Source organism: Stenella coeruleoalba, assembly GCF_951394435.1.
Source record: "Stenella coeruleoalba genome assembly, chromosome: 12".
Lineage (NCBI taxonomy): Eukaryota > Metazoa > Chordata > Mammalia > Artiodactyla > Delphinidae > Stenella > Stenella coeruleoalba.
The window spans coordinates 80,582,813-80,602,653 of NC_137158.1; the positions used below are offsets into that span (position 1 = coordinate 80,582,813).

The following is a 19,841-nucleotide window of genomic DNA, read 5'->3' on the forward strand; positions in this document are numbered from 1 at the left end:
AGTCAAAACCATAAACTCTGAGAAACTAACTTGCTCAATACACACAGCTGTGAAGTAGCAGAGCCAGTATTTAAAAGCAGCCCCATCAAGTCCTTATCTGCCCCCGAGGGGTCCTCAAGCTTGAGCTTGGTAATTGGACTCATCTGCAAGGACTTGTTGACCACAGATTGCTGGTCTCCAATCCCAGAGTTTTTGATTCGGTAGGGCTAGGGTGGGTTTTGAGAACATGCATGTCTAACAAGTTCCCCAGTGATGTTGATGCTTCAGGTTCCACTTGGAGACCGTCTTCTCTCTGTCTTACTCACAGTTTACACCTTTAAAATCCATATGAACAGGCAGTACTGAAATAAAATCAATCATTCAAAAACTCCCAACAAACAAAGTCCAGGACCGTTTTAACATTTGGAATTCTGTTCTCTCAAGACTGTTTAGAGAGAAAAAGTGCTGACTCCTCGACTCTCCCCATTCTTTGCTGTTCCCCCCAAAAAGCACAGAAATTTTTGATTTTAAGGATTATATTACTATTTACTGTTAGAAACAGAAGAGAGATAAAACATCCTTAAATTTAGGGAAGTTACAGTGTCCTGGACTCTGGAGCCTGTCTCCATTTTGAGACAGTAACTACAAACCCTGTTGGGCACCTGTCTGTTTTTATTTCTGAGCATGTGGTTCACAAACTTCTATCTTCTTTCTAACTCCCCAAAGTAAAGGACAGCTTTCCTCCTTCCTACGCAAAAGCTTACTTTCCTGGTAAACAGAGGGCAGAGAGGCAATTAAAGCAAACCAACGGGTAATCTTTGCCTTAGCAAGCAATTTACATTTTGAGGATCCTTGTCAGATACACACCTTGGAGAGGAGGGACTGAGAGCTACTTGGACAAGGCGAGCTTGTGGGGGAATTACATCACCATCCCCCAGCCTATTGTGCCTTGTTCTCTCCCAGGTCCTGGGGGATGGTGATTTCAAGGCCTGGGAAACACGTCTGGTACAAGGATGGAGAGTCCCTGGCCCGGAGATTAGAACCACATTCCAGGCATCCCAAGTTAGAATGCTTAAAGAAAACATATTTTAAAGACAATGTCACTCGTATTTCTATAGTGCACACAATTAGGTATTTCAGGTGCAATCTGATTAGCTGGTCTGTTCTAGGAACCCTGAAATCTCACCTAGACTGGTTTCTATGGAAATGCATGATGCAAGCTCCAAACAGGAGACTTGCAAACATTTGGAGCACAGTGTCTTTGCAAGACATTGACACTATTTCTAAAACAGCCAGACAGAGCATTCCAAGTGGAAACCAGTTATCAGTTCCTAAACAGTGCCCCGTGCAATGCGAGCAGGACTGCCTTTTCAACGGAAGCATGAGTCCCTTTTAGAAAAATGTAATAGAACTGTCTCACAAGCAAAAGAGCATGCTGGGAAAGCAAGTTCATCTGAGACAGACTCTGTTGCTATTTTGGTGTTTGTTTTAGTCAGCTCAAAGTCCATACCAGTGATGCCTCTGACCACATTCTTATTTCAAACCTTTTGGCCCCTGTAGATTCTATTTCAAATTGTGAAAGCTAGAAACCTGTTAGCATTGCAGTTCCCAGAATTTGGGTAGCCCTAGCTCTAGCTAATTCCAAACACTGATGGGCTTTTTTCCCCAACTAGTTTTTAAAAATATTTCTTGAGAGATTCAATTTCTCCCTGTTTGAAGTATGAGGTTGAATTCTTTTTAAAATCTCATAAGGATCACATAGGATCCTTAGTAGGATCATTCTTCTCACTACTTCCTGATATAAGATAGCTGTCAAAAATGTAGTGCAGAGATTAAAAATTATTGCCTAATTAAGTGTGTGCATAGAAGAAAAGATCCACTGGATCTTACACTGATTTATTAATGGAGGTTACCTTGAGCAAAGGGGGAGGTAAAGTTTTCTATTCGTATCTCTTATACTTTCTACCTTAATAAGTAAAATGATGACCAAAGCAACATTTTTACATATTTCTATAATGTTTGAATCATTTTTAACAAAGGACTTGTTACTTTTATGAAAAGGGAAAAAAAAGGAAAGAAAACAATAAAAATACTTTAAAATATATCACCTTATTTAAAAGATAGATTTTTCTGTCTAAGTAGAAATATTATGTAGGTTTCCAGAGTTACTCACCAGACTCTCCAGCAGGATATCCAGGGACAACACTCTTGGAAAGCAAGGAAGCAAGAGTGAGAAGCATGTGTCAGAAGGAGAGACTCCAGGCTGGCTGAGAACCCTGCATGGTATTTGCATCCCCTGGTGGACTACCAGAGCCTCTTGAATGCTTCCCAATATCTGCTCTGGATTCCCAAAGTTATAGCTATTTTGAAGTGCACGACAATCAATATCATGTAATATAAATGGCAAGTATGGTAATAATTCCTCTTCAGTGAGCTGAAACTAGACTTCCAAAGCTTGAGTCGCATTACTCACTTCCAGCATTTCATGCCTTATCTCTTAGAATTGCAGTCTGTAACTCCCAGGTTGAATAATATAAGTCTATCTTCATCACAGTAATTGAAATTTGCCATTACAGGTTCCTTCCTTTCATTTTTTCTTTATTAGAGTATCTTTTTAATATTTTTCTACATTATCAGTTGAGTTGTTATTGATAGACCAGAAATCTTTTTGAAAGGTGTTATATTTCATCAACCACTAGATATTTTCTTTAAAAAAAAATGATGCACATAATTTCTTTTAACTATGTTCCTCGACTTTCTTGTGAGGATCAAATATGATCACATTTGTTCAAGTATTTTGTAAATTGTCAAGTATTCTGGCAACATAAAGCATGATTATTTTTAGTCCTGTGTGTGTATCCCAGTCGTAGAAAACCCTTTAACACTGCCAAAAGTGAAATATCTTTCCACTTATGCCAGTATTATCACTTTGCCAGTATTTCGTATACAGCCCCACGTTTCACTCACGTTTACTGAGATCCATGATATCAACCACTAGTGTCATTAGTGCTTATTATGTGTATTGTGTTTATTTTTATTAATTATCCCCTCTTATTCTGATGTATTAAAGATCATAAACTACAAAATGACTAAAAAGACAGGTTCTATTACATGTATGATAGAAGAGTGACTATATGAACTAGAAGAAGAAAACTTTCTTGACTAAATACTATGTTTAGATAGATTTTAGTTTCATTCATTCAGCAAGTATTAACTGAGCACCTGTTATGGTCTTGGCCCTGGCTTTACTGTGGTGAAGTCAAGAGGCACAGCTCTTGGTTTTTTGGAGCATATAGTTCCATGGCCCTCAATTTTCTAAGTAAGTAAGAATTTCATCAAGGCATTTTTTTGTTTCAACTTTTGTAGTTGATATTCTTTCTACCTATATTTCTTCTACTTTCTGCCTTAAAAAGTAAAATAAGGACAGAAGCAACATTTTTATTTCTTGCTTTTGAAATCTACACTGCTCAAGGTCACCCCTCTGAATATTAACTATTATTGCACATGTGGATATAGAGAGCCTAGGAGATGGGTCAGCACTTGTACTGAATCTGGACTGTGGGATCTTGGAATTCAGAGCGGGGCATGCGAGTAAGTGGCTAGTTCCCAGAAGTAGGCCCAGCAACTGAGACCCCAACAAATGACTCAGAAGCAAGTGGGCTTATTCTGGGGGACAAAGCACATGCCTAAGGGGTCACTGCAAGAGAGGTCTTCACTTCAGGTGGTCTAGTTGTGAGATGAAGTGGGAGGATTTCTCAATCATGAATATGACATCATGAGATCCAGGGCAGGGGAGAGAGTTCAGAACCTCAGGCAGGAAGGCTGGCATTACCAAGAGATTGGTTCACGGATAATAGGTCCTGACCTTGGGCAGAACTGAAGACCCAGAGATGGTAACTGGTCACTGCAAGGCACAAACCCAGTTAAAATAGCAAGGGCACCAAAAAAGAGACCATGGTCAGGAGCCCAGTTATCAGATCCGGAGCACTGAGAGTCAGCAGGACTCTGTGCTGAGTTAGCAAGATGAGGTGAGAGGCCCAAGGTTCCGTAAATAGAGCCTGATCAGGTCTTCAGCCCTACAGGCATGGAGGGCTGGAGGAGAGGAAGGGAAGCAGACAGGACCCCTGCTTTATTTGTGCGACTTGTTCATTTGCACGAGGGCCTCCATCTGGGGGGACAGGTGGAACTGGAATCCAGCCTGCAGTCCGCTCACCAGGACTTGTGCCCTAGTGCAGAGCTGCAAATGCCCCCAGGAAGGAGCACTTTTTCTCATTCACAAAAAGGTATCACATGGGTCAGTACTAGCTTTGGAAACATATTTGGAAACTTGATTTTCAGAAGCTAGAAGCCAATTTAAAATATCCCAGCTGATGGGAGTATATCTCTTACCTTAAGTGTATTCAGGCAGAAAAAAAATCTTGAGAAAGATTTCAAAGTATCCAGGACTAGAGTCTCATAAACAATTGTATGGCTAAAGAAGTGCTAAAACGCATATAGATTCAAAGTGCCTTTGAAATTCAGAGAATAAGTCAGAAAAATGTTACTTCCAAAGAGTGCTAGCATGCTCAAACTACTTGACTTTACACAATTTGAAAAAATATACACGTGGCCTTTGGACAACTTTTTATAATTTTGACTCACCAACTATTGTGCTCTGTGTTTAAAAGAAGTGTCTAGGGCTTCCCTGGTGGCGCAGTGGTTGAGAGTCCGCCTGCTGATGCAGGGGACGCCGGTCCGTTCCCCGGTCCGGGAGGATCCCACGTGCCGTGGAGCGGCTGGGCCCGTGAGCCATGGCCGCTGAGCCTGCGCGTCCGGAGCCTGTGCTCCGCAACGGGAGAGGCCCCAACAGTGAGAGGCCCGCGTACCGCAAAAACAAAAACAAAAAAGAAGTGTCTGTGGTTACTTCTCACTGGGCCATACACTTTCACCTTAGTGACATATTTTACTGAGATTTGATGCTTTTGATTTACTTTTTCATATAAAAATAATAACCTCTTAGAATGGTACGATATAGCATGATAAAATATTTCACTATATAGTAAATTACATGCAATTTAAAAGAGAGTGTTTCATTTAGGTCAGCTGTACAGGGCCCAATGCCCTTTTAGAAACATTCAGAGCATTTGATGGATTCATTGCTGAGTGAACTATAAATAAATACAACCTCAAATTCCAGACAATGAAAATGTGCTAGGGGATACCTCAAAGCTGCCACCATTAATGACTCCTCTTTCAAGGTGAGAGAAAGAGCCTGGACAGGTTGTCTGGAAGCCAGGGTCAAGTTCCCAGCCCTGCCAGGCGTGGGAATGATTGTCTCCACATCTCTTAATAGGGGCTTCACTGTCCTCCTCCGTAAAATGAGTGAATAGATCAGCACTCTTCAAAATACGTTTCATGGCATGTCAGTTCCAGAGCTGTTAGGTGCTACCTGGAAAAAAAGGCTGGGGGTGGGGGTGGTGTGTTCAAAGAAATTTGGCAAACAAGATATAACAGGTTGCTTTGCTGTAGGGCTTCCCAGAGTCTTCAAGAGGAGGACACAGTAAGCAATGATTCTGCAGGGAATCTGAGCATGGAACCCTTTGTTTAGGAGCATAGTGTATACTTTATAGTTTGAGAAATTCTGAACCAGCTGCTCACTAGGATTGTTTCTACCATCCGTCCCCTCCCCCCCCAACTCTATGATGCTAGCTAAGTTTGGAGAAATGAGGCTATTTCATTTAGGGGGCAGAGAGCAATGCCTACCCTTCTTACAGCTCAAGGTCAGATCTAAAACTTAAGGTCTCCACCCAGCAGTTAGTCTGAACCCAAAGGGTGGCTGGATTAGTGAAGACCAGATTTCACTCAGGGGTCTAAGTTCTAATTCTACTTGAGCCAAAAATAACATCTCACTTTCCCAAGTCAAATTTAGAGCTATTCTTCCCATTCTAAGAGAGAAGAAAAAGGGCTATTTATTGGGGGATAAAGGGGGGAAGCCAAAAGGGTCATGAATAATCTACTCATTCCAATCAATTAGGAAGAAAAACGCAGTCACCAAAGCACATTCTGAATTGGTAGAGTTGAGAAACCAAAATAGACTGACTTATGGTAGAATTAGATTTACTATTTCAAGCCCTGCTATATATTTATCCTTATTTGGTTGCTTTTAACAGAGTTGCATGACTATGGAAATAGGAGTGACCTTAAGAGGTCACGTAGCAGATCATCTTGTATCCAGGAAGGATTTCACTCAGATTCTCCTAATTACAGATTCAGCAGCAGGTCCATCTTGACTCCTGACTGTAAGGTAACCAGTTAGCTTAGGCACATTCTTCTACATTATACATAATTTCTCTTAAAGGAATGCCATGTGCTGTGGTTATGAGTGTAGCACATACTGGAGAAACCCAGTGGTGTGCTGTATGCTGACCACAGCCTCAGCTTCTGGGGAAAATGGCCAAAGGAGTTCCACTCGCAGAGGCTTCATGGCACATGATCACGTGACCCAGCTGCTCTGGCCAAAGCACATCGGACCAGGATCACCACCAGATCCAAAGGCTGTTATCTGTAGGTCAGCAACTCTGCCAAACAGGAGCCCCATTTACGGGGGTGGTGACTGCGGTGGAGGGAAATCTTAACCATGTCATCGAAGAAGAAATAGATCAGAGAAAGTGTTAAAGGAGGAAGTAGAATCTCCCAGAGACACAGGGAGAAGCTAGACTAGGTAGATTTCGTCACGATAAATAAGAGCCTCTGAAATGTCCCCCAGATGGAATTAGGAACCTTGAATTATACTGTCTCCTATCCCTAGGACTTTCTGAACAGAAGCCGGATTAACATCTGATGGAGACGAGCTAGAAGAAATTCCTGCCCTCGTGACAGGTTAGAACTTGCAAGAAGGCTTATGTCACAGGACATGGGCCAACTCAGCTCTGCCATCTCTGAAACTTGGTTTTGTCGGCAGAGCAAGAACCGATTGATCCCTCAGGGAAGAATCACGTTAATCAGGCTCACGAGTCTGAATGCCAGTTTAATACTACGTAATGAGAAATATGGTAAGAACCGTGACAGGAAGCCAGGTAACAGCCAGGAGGTGAAGTGTGACACCCCCCTTCTGCAGGCTCCGGCAGATCAAGGACACAAATAACAAGTAAGGAAAACTTCTAGAATGAATTGAGGGTTCACTAGGGTGGCTGGCTGTAAAATCAATCTTATAAAAATCTTTAGCTTTCCTGTATATTAGCTATAACTGATTAAAGTACAAAACAGAGAAAAAAGATCCTACTATGTGTTGGTCACAAAACTTTACTGACGTATGAGAGAAGACTTGAATATACCACGTCTCTGGTTCAGAAAACTTACCTGTACAAGTTGTCGATTCTTCTCAGTTTATAAATTTAATGTATTTCCTGTTGAAATCCAAATAGGATCATTTAAAAAACTTGACAAGATGACTCAAAATTCATCTGAATAATAAACATTCAAGAAAGGTCAAGAAATTTTTGAAAAAGCAGTACCATGAAGGGGGACTTGCCCTGAAATGATAAAATGCATGGTAAATTACATTAATTGAAGTACTAACCATAACAGGAATAGCTAACTAGATCCGTGGAACAGAATAGAAGTGTATCTAATAGCTTAGTAAACAATTAAGATATTTCCAATCAGTGGAGAAAGTCCAAAAATGGTTTTGGGACAATTGGCTGGTTATCTGGAAAAAAAAGTTTAATTTCTATCTCATGTTACAATGAAACCATAAAAGTAATGAAAGAAAATATAGATGACTATCTACTGGAATACATCCTTGAGCTGGAGAAGAACTTTCTAAGCATGAAACCAAAGAAATAGATATAGACCAATTTGACAATATACAACTTAAAACTGCTCTACAGTAGACAGTGCACATTTCTCACTTAATCCCATCTCCCCTTCACCCTTGCCTGCCCCTCACTTGCTGTTGGGAGTAGCCATGTGACCAGTTCTGTTCAATGGGCATAAGTAAGAGTCAGCTGGTATTGTCTCTTCCTCCTCTGCCTAGAACAGAGACCTGATGGCTAGTGCTGCAGCAGCCATTTAGTGACCTTAAGATGACACGCAGGAGGAGGCCAAGAGAGGGCAGAGATGTGAGCCCTCACATTGTCAACTCTTTGAACCAGTTCCAACAACTTCCTCTCTATGAGGTGCTTGTTATGTGAAATAATAAGTCCTCTTTGTTTAAGCCAGTAGAGTTGGTTTCTCTGCTACTTAAAATTCATTCCTAATAGAGTCTGAGCTTAAGGCAAAATACCATATTTCAATAAAAAGCAAATAACAAACTGGGAAAAATATTTGCAAAATATGTCATGAAAGTTAATATCCCTTCTGATGTAAAGAGCTCTATAATAAATAAGAGATAGATGAATGAAAAATGGAAAAGAATATGAATAGGAACATTAAAAAGTTCAAATGTCTAATAAGTTTGTGAAAAAATTTCAGCTTCACTAGTACTCAGAAAAATTTAAGTTAAAATAATAACCTAATGATTTAGCACCTATAAAAATTGTCACACACTGGAACAATTATGATATTTTCTGGAAAGCAATCTGGCAAAATAATTCAAATGTCTTGGAATGTCCATGCTCTTTGGGAATCTGTGCAGAGAAATGGTTAAAGAGGTCCAAAGGTTTGCTACAAGGATGTCTCCTGCGGTTCTGCTGGTAATTGCAAAATGATGCAAATGGCAGAAATGCGCAATAATACAGCTCTGGTTAAGTAAATTTATAGGATTGCCCACCTTAAACAATGTATCCATTAACCTGCTGTAGTAGAGGCATATTTGTGGACACACAAAGATGTTCCTTATTCATCATTAAGTGAAGAGTAAGTTGCAAAGCACTTTAGTAAGGATGAAAGATTTCTATTTTTGTCAATACGTATGTTTATGTATTTTTGTGTGTGAAAAACAGCATGGAAGAAAATGTATCGAGACACTAACATTATCTCTGGGCCTGGCCCACATTTTCTGATTATTTCTGTAATAAACATGTATTGCTTTTGAAATAAGAAAATCATTACTGTAAGAATATTCCTTGGTGAGCACAGAGTTGAAACACAGGGAATTAGGATTGATTATTTAATAGCATCTGGCCAAGATAAGCTGAGGTGTTTGTCTCATTATAAGGCTACCAGAACATTCTGAGTTACTCAAGCTTGTTCCTCTGCAAGATAATTCATTGAACACAGCTGATGTCTGTTTCTGTGCTTCTCCTTCGGCTGGCCTGTTCTGACAGACATATGTTTGCTTTAGATCGTTTAATGTTTTCAGGCCAGCTAAGAGTCCTTCTGCTTTTAAGGTAACTGCATTTCTTTGTTCTGATCCAGTCCCAGTTATTTAAAGTTGAACTTTCTGAAAGTAATCTGATTTCCGAGCTTCTGGGGGGAGATGAGGGTATGCCTCACTGTCGCGCCTAAATATTGGCTGAGGGGAAGGTGTTGGATTCCTATAGAAAGATAATTAGGACTCTGCCTTACAGCGGGAAAGCAAATGAGGGATCACAAAATGATCTTTTGACAACTCAAGCCTGTGAACTCCTGTGCTGACTTCTAATTTCCCATTTAGCATATTTCTTAATACCTCAAGCCATGAGCAAAGACTGTATTTCCCAATCTCATTTCCAAGCAATACTAAAAATGACTATTTCCCTTAAGGCAATTATAATCATGACCTTGCATGTGCCAGTTGGAAATTCTCCAGAATTTCTTTTTTAATGATGGAAAATATGTTATTAAACTAACAGCATGACTGATAGGGAAGTAGGTTGCATGGGAAAATATTGAAATTTATTATAATTACATCTATCAACCAGGGTCCCACAAGGACATAGAAAACCTCTCAGGTGGTTCAACAGAAGATTCCTTAACGAAGGGACTCTACAGAGGAGTGGGCAGGGTTAAGAGAGGTCAAGGCACCAGAAATGAAAACAGTGGGAAGCTGTTATAGACCCTGGCCTGAAGGGAAACGGGGGGCCCGGCGAGATCTGGACTCAGGCAGGAGGTCCTCACCCTGGCAGAAGGAGTGTCATGGAGAGATGTTGCTACTTGCTGAGCCAGGCACCAAAGCATGAAGGGAACAGGGAAAAACTGCCCTGCCTCCTGCAGCCAGTGTCCTCCAGTGCCTCCCACTGCCAAATCCTATCCGAAACCAGCCAAAAGGGACCCCTCGAGAGCTCTTCGGAGCATGGAGAAAGGCAGGAAGCGTGAGGAATGGATCTGAGGGCACAAGTGGAGAATGACCATCTCCCTCCCTGAAGGGATGTTTTGTTCTTTTTTTTTCTTGCGGTACACGGGCCTCTCACTGTTGTGGCCTCTCCCATTGCAGAGCACAGGCTCCGGACGCGTAGGCCCAGCAGCCATGGCTCACGGGCCCAGCCGCTCCGCGGCATGTGGGATCTTCCTGGACCGGGACACGAACCCGTGTCCCCTGCATAGGCAGGTGGACTCTCAACCACTGCGCCACCAGGCAAGCCCTGTTTTGTTCTTTGAAAGGAGATAACACATGGAGGACAACTTTGGCAATGCTCAGCTATGCATCCTCACGTTTCATCTAAGTATGTTTTCAGAAATGTATCATTTTCAAGAGATACTAAAAAAAAATCAAGCCCACCGGAGTCTCAGAGAAATACACTGCTATGGACTGAATGTTTGTGTGCCCCACAGATTCATAGGTTGGAACCCTAACCTCCCAGTGTGATGCTATTTGGAGGGGAGGCCTTTGGGAGGTAATTAGGTTTGGACAAGATCATGAGAACAGGACCCTCCTGATGGGACTACTGTCCTTGTAAGGAGAGTAAGAAACCAAAGCTTGCTCTCTCTCTCCACCATGTGAGGACACAGTGAGAGGGTGGCTGTCTGCAAGCCAGGAAGCGAGCCCGCATCAGAACCCGACCACACTGGCACCTTGATCTCAGACTTCCAAGTCCCCAGAACTATGAGAAATAAATTACTGTTGCTAAGCCATGGTATTCTATCACAGCAGCCGGAGCTGACTAAGACACATACCTAAAATTAAAAATGCATCTACCGAAGACAGTAGTAGCTATCGTTTATCAAGCACATGTTCGGTGCCAGGCACTGCCACGTGCTTTACCTGAACGAGCGCATTTAATCCCCGCACCATTTGACATAGGAGGAAACTGTTGTCCAAGGAATTCCTCCTGTCTTGCTCCAGATCACATAGCCAGCCAGAGTGGAAGCTTCTGTCACTGGAGGGCAGCTTCTGTCACTGGAGTGGAAGCTTCTATCACTGGAGGGCAGCTTCTGTCACTGGAGGGCAGACTGCTGGAACTGGTGCAGTGCTGCCAAAAAACAGTGTGCCCACCGTGCTAATGCCCAGGCTACTGGGGCGGGTGTTGGGGTCCTCAGCCACAGGAGGGCTGTGCAGATCTGAGAGGCCACTGAGGCACCCAGTGGTTCGCTTGTTATCATCTGGTTTCTCTCTCTGGGGTGACAGTAGGAAGACGGTGGGTCTCGTCCATCCCTGTCTCCATGCTCCCTGGCACACAAGCAAATACATGACTGGCACCTGATAGAACTGATGTTTGTAACTTGCATTCTTTCGCCCAGTCACCTCGTGCTCCCTCCCATCATCGGGAAGCCTAGCTAAATGTCTTTAGATCAGTGGTTTGGAGGTGCAGTTGAACACAGAGAAAGGTTGTCACTTCTGGCCTGGATGACTAAGGTTAGTAGCCCACTAGACGGCTCTGCCAGGGCGCTGTGTAGCGGGGCCAGCGTCATTAGCATGACGACAGAGCCAGATGGAGGCATGACACATGCAGAACCAACCTTGGGATGTCATTTAAATGTCTGTAAGAGTTGTGGCCTGGCCATAAGGAAGATCAAAAGAATTCAAATTCTGGCCTGCAGTGAGGGGTTAGAGAAGGTTAACTGAAACCTTAATGGGGGTGCAGGTTTCCATCACACCCCATCAGGCAGTAACGTTGAAAGAAGATTTGGAAGATTAGGTCATGCTTCCACTTGAACCCAGGCAGCCAGGGCTTCAAGATTAACACTCTCTGTAAGGTGAGGACTTGAAGTCCCTCGGTGTCTGACTACAAAAGCTCACAGGTCCACCAGGGCTGCAGGTAGGATTGTCTGGGGCAAACGCAGGCTCTGACAAACGCAGGCTCCTCTGGGACACGCTGCCTGGCCAATAAGTGATTCCGACACCTTGAGAAGACAACCCAGGTTTTGGGGGACGATGAAATCGTTCCTTCAATGGGTGAGCTATATTTCTAGTCCTAGGAAAGTTTAGAATTAGGCATGGATCTGTTTAAGTAAATCAAACCATCATGTTCATACTTTTGTGTAGTTCAGGAATACATCTGAAATCATTGAGGAGCTCTGGGTGTACTTAGATTTCACTGTGTGTCATGAAGGAATTGGATGTATTAGCGCAAAGACAGACTAGGCTTGTGATTTCAGTTTTAAATGTGTAATTAAGTAATTGATTTTAGACTTGTGATTTAAATTAAGTACAAAAATTTGATTAAACTTATAAACAGTATTGGAATGTTTAAGTGAACTGAGAATCACAGTATTTATAGGTTTAATTTGTTAGATTGATTACAGTTGTTTAAGTACTTGGACAGGCTTTACTGCTTAGGATAGGCATTTGAAGTAGTTCAAAAGAAAACTGAACACATTAAATTTATAAATGCAGTTTTACATATTTGAGGGAATTTAATTAACCAAGATGTAAATGGGAGTGATTTTTTAAAGGAGTTTTAGTCTGTGTAATTGATATAATTGGTCATTAATGAAAGAAAAAGTGAAATTAATTATTCTTGTTTTATTACATGTATAAATGGACTGAGTTGTAATTTGAACTCAGAGGTGCAAGGAAAACTCTGTTTGAAAATCTGGCATGGCTTCCTCCTTTCCAATTCCCTAACGTCTTTGCCCAAGAGGCTCAGGGGTCCCTGTGGCTTTATGAAATCAGTGGAGGGGCTGCCCACGAGATCTTGGTGACAGGCAGTGAGATATGCCACCAACTCCCTAGAAGGGATCAGGGACTTACACTGCTTATAAGGTCAGAAGGAGATCTGGCTCTGCCTCTGGGGCAGGTGAACTCAAGAAAGCCACACATACTCTTTCTAAAAAGAAATATCCTCAGAGACAGGGGCCAGCATTGGATAAAACCAGACTACGCCTGAGAGAGCCCAAGATACATCACCCTCACCCACAAACTTGCCCCCTTTACGCTTTTGCCTAGGTCAGAACTCTGGCCCTAGAGTAATATTAGCTGTTGCTATTTGTCTAGACACCATCACCACTTAACTCTGCCTTCAGTTCATACGGTAGCTGGTCTAAAGGAATTATAATTTGCATTTTAAAGACAATGAGCATTACTCAGCTTTTAATAATGCACAGATCTGGGGCCTGACAGGACATAACAGAAGGTACACTCATCTGGCTGGCAGTAATTAGAAACGGAGTGACACATTTTGAGCCAAGGAATTAAACAGCCCCCAAAAGGAAGAGTCAGTACTGTAAGAATGACACAGCAGTTATATCTCAGTTATCTACTGGAATCTCCAGCTACACTCACACCTGGATAAATAAACTACAAGCAGCATCTCCAAACATGCACCACAAGTCAGGACAAGTGTGACATCAATGTGGTAGGTACCCAGTAAGAACCTGTGCTTGGACACAAGGGGTTACATCTGGTGTCTCAGAGCTGGTTATGATGAAGCAAGCACAATGCCCTCCACGTAGTGATTTTAGTTAAGTTGAGCAAAGATAAAACCTAAGTTATGTGGATTCCAATTAAATGGGACAGGGACTGAGTAAAAGATGTTTTCCCCCATGGACAGTATAATTTATTTTAGACCCCAAATTGGTGTGGTATAATTGATATGTATCTGAACAGACTTTCCAAAACACACTCATATCCTTGAGAAGCACTACCTTGCTATAACTGATAGGAAATATGTCTGTAATTTTTGAAGGCAATCTAAGGATTTCCAATGGTTATCTTAATTTTTTAAAAAATGTACTCGACAGTAAAAAAAAAAAAAATCTTTTAGTAAGACCATCTTTTTCATCTACCAATTAGATGCACTTTCCTGGGGTGGGAAGTGAGATGGGGGCCATCTTTCCCGTGTCGGTCGTTACTGCTGACAAGCAGAGTCGTGCGTAGTCTGGGTTTATTCTCAAGCACCCAGTTGCTAGCGTTACCAGTTTTGAGTGCCTTGGTGAGATGGCTGGCTGGTTCCCTGACATCTGAATTGCAGCCGGGATGGGGGGTGTTTTTGAACTCAACACTTCCAGCGACGGCCTCCTGCAGTCCACCTGCTTGGCTGTGGCAGAGAGAGAACCCCCCAGGAGATCCACTTTGGTGGTCTTGCTTTGGGGGGTCATTCCCGGAGGTCAGCCTGAAGAAGGCAACTCCAGCCTCTCAACAATTCTTTAAGCCCGAGTTCCCTGTACTGAATCTCTTTCTGCTTAAGATAACAGTGGTTTCTGTTTCCTGGCTCTGAACCCTGACACAGTGGAAATGAGAAAGGGAGACAGTTGAAAGAAAATCCAAAGGAAGTAATGAGAGGACTTGACATTATGATGTGGAGACAAGGCAGTGAGAGGTGCCTGAGAAGGTACTTGGAAATGAGGAGCTCCGTGAACCCAAATACGTGGGGGAGGTGAGGTTTGTTCAGTTTTAGACTCTGCATTTGCCATGTTAATGGATCATGTAAGGACAAATGGCTATGGAAGGACTGGAGAGTGACAGGGCCTGAGGACAGAGATTTAAGTCAATCAGCAAAAATCTAGTAACCAGAAGTGTGTGGGGTTAGATAAATTCCTTGAAGGAAACATTGCAAAGAAAAGAACTGAGAATAATTTCTTATTATTTTATATTTTTATACTTCTAAAATAGGGAATCCCCTGGTGGTTCAGTGGTTAGGACTCAGTGCTTTCACTGCTGGGGACCGTGTTCGATCTCTGGAACTATGATCCCGCAAGACACGTGGCACGGCCAAAAAAAATAGTTTGCTTAAAATAGAAGTATAACATACAGTAAAGGGCACACATCTTCGATACTCAATTCAATGAATTTTTACAGAGTAAACACAGTTGAATAAAGATCTAAAACGTTACTGTCACCCAGAAACTTTCCTTATGCTTCCTGCCAGCCAAAAACCCTTCCAAAGGTAATGATTACTCTGGTTGCCGTCACTGCTGATTCTTCCTAGTTTCTGAATTTTATAAATGAAGTCGTGCAGTATGTATTCTTTTGTATCTGCATTTGGGTTTGTGTTTTTTTTTTTAAACTTAACATGGTATTTGTGAGTTTCATCCATGCTGAGCATTTACCAATAGTTTGCTCATTTTTATAGTGTTTTATAGTATTTTTATATAGTATTCCATTGCATGCCTGTCCCACATTATATTTATGTATTCTACTCTTGATGCGCATTTGTGTTATTTTTAGTTTGGGGTATTATGAACAGTGTTACAAAGAACATTCTTCTTGCACGTGTCTTTTGACGCATTTCTGTTGGGTGCATAACTAGGAGTGGAAGTGTTGGGGAACAGGGTATGTGTTTAACAGATTCTGCCAGACGATTTTCCAAAGTGGTTTTTTCAGTTAACTTTTGTTGCATCACAAACCACCTGGAGATGTAGTGACTTAAAACAGTAACTCACTATTCTTTGGGTCAGCCGAGTGGACTGAACTCATCCGGGATGGTTTGTTTGTGCTCCGTGTGTTTGGGCTGGGTTCAGTCCGGAATTAGCAGTCAGCTGGGGGCCTCATCCACTTCTCCGGCAGTTGGCTGGTTGTCTGTAGGAGAGATGGAGCTAACTGGACAACGAATCACTCTGGCAAGCCAGCCTGGGCTCATTCACTTGGTGGTGGTAGCAGGGTTGCCAAGAGCAGAAAATGAGAGCAAACTCCAACATACCAGCTCTTCTCAAGGCCTCTTCTGGTATCACATTTGCTAATGTCCCATCATCCAAAGCATGTCACACGGCCAAGCCGCGTTTCAAGGAATCTCCACAGACCTTTTGGAGGGAGAAACTGCAAAGTCAGTTGCAAATCATATGTGTCAGTTGCAAATGCACACACAGATGGGAAGAACTCGTGGCCATTTTAAAATCTGCCACAGTATTTGTTCCAATTTACGCTCCTACCAGCAGTGATGAGAGGTCAGTTGCTCATGTCCTCACCAACACTTGGTATTACCGGTCCTTTTCATTTTAGCCATTCTGTTGGGTGAGTGGTAGCATTTTGTTGTGTTGCTAATTTTAATTTTCCTGGCGACTAATGCTATCAAACACCCTTCATGTGTTGATTATCAATTTGAATATACTTTTTTGGAAGAGCCTATTCAAGCCTTTGTCCAATTTTAATTGAATTATCTGCCTTCTCAATTATTTATAGGATACACACATATATATACATATATATTCATTATTTATGTATTCTCACAGCTTGTTGCTTGCCTTTTCATTATTTTAATGGTACTTCTGATAAATAGAAGTTCTTAATTTTAATAAAGTCCAGTTCTCATCTTCTACTTTACATTTAGTGTTTTTTGTGTCCTATTTAGGAACTCTTTGCCTACCCCAGGTGATGAAGATATTATTAACTTCTAGAAGCTGTATTATTTTACCTTTCACAGTTAGATCTATGATCCATCTGGAATTGATTTTGGGGTGTAGGTAGAGGATTAAGGTTAATTTTTTCCCATATTGATCCACCACCATTTATTGAAAAGAGTACTTTTCCTGAACTCTCTAGTATATTCCAGTGATTTATTTTATATCCTTTCACCAATACCACATTTATTGAATTTAGCTTTCTAATAAATCTTGATATCTGGTAATGGAAGTCTTCCAAGTTTTTTTTCTTCATCAAGATTGTTTTCACTTGTCTTGGCCCTTTGCATTTCCATATAAATTTTACAATCAATTTGTCAATTTCCAACTTGTCAGTGACCTACAGGCATTTTGGGGGAGGGGTTGCATTGAATCTATTGATTGTTTTGGATAGAATTAACCCTTAAAATTTTGGGTCTTCTAGTCTTTGAACTTGGTGTATTCTTTCATTTATTTAGGTCTATTTAAAATACTCTCAGGAATGTTTTGTAGTATTCAGTGAAGAGACCCTGTGCGTTTGATTTATTCCTATCCATTTGATGATTTTTGCTGTTATTGTAAATGGTATTGTGTTTTAAATTCCCTTTTTTTTTTTCCGTCATAAAGAAATAGAGTGTTTGTTTCAGAACTGTCTTGTTGCCTCTTGAGGGTAATATGGTTTTTTATTTATTTACTATTGGGATTTTTCCCCTTTAACTCCAGTTTTCAGCAGTCTTAATATGATGTGCCTAAGTGTGGCTTGCTTTTGTATTTTCTTGCTTAGAGGTCATAGAACTTCTTGAATCTGTGGCTTGATGTCTTTTGTCAGTTTGGGGAAATAGTTTCTGCCCCATTCTTTCTTCTCTCCTGGAATTTTAATTACACATATGTTAGAATTTTCCACCATGTCCCATGTGTCTCTTTCACTTTTTTCTCTATTTTTCTTTTTTCCTTCTCTGTGCTTCAATTTGGCTTTGTGAACTGACCTATCTTCCAGTTTGCTAATTCTCTCTTCTGCTTTTAATCTATAATTAAATCTAGCTTTTGAATTCTCAATTCAGTTATATTTTTCAGTTCTTGAACTGCCATTTAATACTTTTTTAATAGACTCCAGTTCTTGGCGAAATTCTCCGCATTTTTATCTGTTTCCATGACCATGTCAATCATAGTTATTTTAAAGTGTGAGTCTGAGAACCTCAACGTCTGGATCACTCTTTCTATTGTTTTGGCTTTCTTTTTCTCTTGAATTTTGGTCATGGGTCATATTTTCTGGCATGCCTGGTAGTTTGGATTTAATGATGCACATTGTCTATAAACAATTATAGAGACTCTAAATGACGATTACCTTCCCACAGAGAAGATTTACTTTATATTGACAACTTGGTCCAATCAGGAGTTCACCTGACTGGAGGTGAGTTTCAGGTTTTGTAAGGGCTGTTTTATCTCTGAGTTATCATACCCTTCCTCGCAGGGTGGGACCTTTCAGAGGTCTCAATTGAAAGTTTAGATTCTGTGCCAGGACCCTTCATTTTTGGAGGGTCCTGAACTCCAAGTTTTGTCTTCCTAGTACCAGGAGACCCCTAAGACCATGGTGACCCTTTTAGCCTGAGAAGCTCTCTGTTGGGTGGTTGCTTGGTTTCTTCCTCTTGGACTGTGCCTACTTAGTTTAGGAATATGTCAATGTCTTGAGGGAAAATCGCACAGGGAAAATGGGCTGGCTCCTCAAATCCTTTCAGTTTGATAGCCCTGACTTCCACTTTGTGTCTCTGCAGCCCAGTGAGACTCCTGCAACACTAGATCATCCATCCATCTATCTATCTATCTATCCTCTACACCTCAGCAAATTCCCTGGGGAAAATAGCAGTGGCAGCTATCTGGCTCACCACAGTGCATTTTTTTTCCTCTCCAGGATCTTGACCCCTTCAGTCCGGGCTGCTTTGGTTACTCTCTGTTGTTTTAATAGCTGTTTTATTTGGAGGGAGTGTTTTTTTTTTTTTTTTTAATTTTATTTATTTATTTATTTTTGGCTGTGTTGGGCCTTCGTTTCTGTGCGAGGGCTTTCTCTAGTCGCGGCGAGCGGGGGCCACTCTTCATCGCGGTGCGGGGCCCTCTCACTGTCGCGGCCTCTCTTGTTGCGGAGCACAGGCTCCAGACGCGCAGGCTCAGTAATTGTGGCTCACAGGCCTAGTTGCTCCGCGGCATGTGGGATCTTCCCAGACCAGGGCTCAAACCCGTGTCCCCTGCACTGGCAGGCAGACTCTCAACCACTGCGCCACCAGGGAAGCACGGGAGTGTTTTTATAGCTGTTTTTGTGGGAGAGTTAGTCTGATACAAGCTACTTATTTATAGGTGTGATAGAAGTTTCCCATTCCTTAATGTTTAAAGAAGAATATTGTGTTGTCAGAAATATGTATTGTGCAAAGGGAAAGTTCTTTTGCCCTTGTGCAAGCGTCACTCAATTCTTTTGTTCCTGTGCAAGGATTCTTGAGATGCTTGTGTCTCTTCTGAGCCTCACTGCTTTATTTGTCATTTGACCTTAGGCAGACCTGGAGAGTTCTGACAATTTGGTCACAGCTTTTGTAACGTTCCATTAGTCGCTGGGGACCTGAAGTTCCTCAATCTGATCTCTAGAGAACAGAATGGTTTCTGTGGCCGCTTGGGAGTGTGGCTATGGAGCAATAGATGATCCTCCAAGAGTGGGCAGGGATTCCCCTTGCAGACTCCACTGGGATAAAATACGGGTTTGTGTCATCCAAAATGCAACAAGGGCAACTGGCTTAAATAAATAATTCCCTGTTAAGATATGGCCGTTGCTGTGCCTAGGGAAATTGTTTCCATAGGAAACAACAATAAAAATAGCATTATTTTTAAACTGAGAAGAAATGACACTTTGGTATCCAGATTTTAAAATAACACAGAGTAACAGAGGAAATGTTTGAAGATTCAGCTATATTCTGATTTTACAGCGTCCTTGCTGTATTCTTTAGATTCTATTACCTGGAACCACAAAGTGGATCGTACTCCAGTGTTCATGTAATGCATTGTGGGGAGGCGGGAAATAAGGGGTGTGAGTGCGTGGTAGTCCACCCTACTCTTAGGAACAATTAAAATTGCAATCATTTTAGTATCTTATTTTATGATCATAATTTAGAGATAAGGGTTTTTTTCAAATTATGTAATCTTCACTGTTCTTATAATTAAACTCCTCTTCTGAAGAGATGGAGAAGAGGTAGTTCCTTGTAACCTGCATGTGCTTGAAAAAGGTATTG

At 41.6% G+C, this 19,841-nt stretch overlaps 1 protein-coding gene across 7 annotated transcripts in view; it reads right to left on the reverse strand.

Moving 5' to 3' along the window:
* TMEM242 (transmembrane protein 242) overlaps positions 1 to 19,841 on the reverse strand; it is an 84,416-nt gene that overhangs the window by 48,000 nt on the left and 16,575 nt on the right. For 2 of the 7 annotated variants that reach the window (XR_013830811.1, XR_013830812.1), the window contains one exon: positions 6,615 to 7,364. The exons of 3 other annotated variants lie outside the window; for them this stretch is intronic. The gene's annotated coding sequence lies outside the window, so the exon portion shown is untranslated. Of the gene's footprint in view, positions 1 to 6,614; positions 7,365 to 14,713; positions 15,997 to 19,841 lie in introns of those variants that run through there. 2 more of the 7 variants (XR_013830813.1, XR_013830814.1) reach the window with 2 other exon arrangements.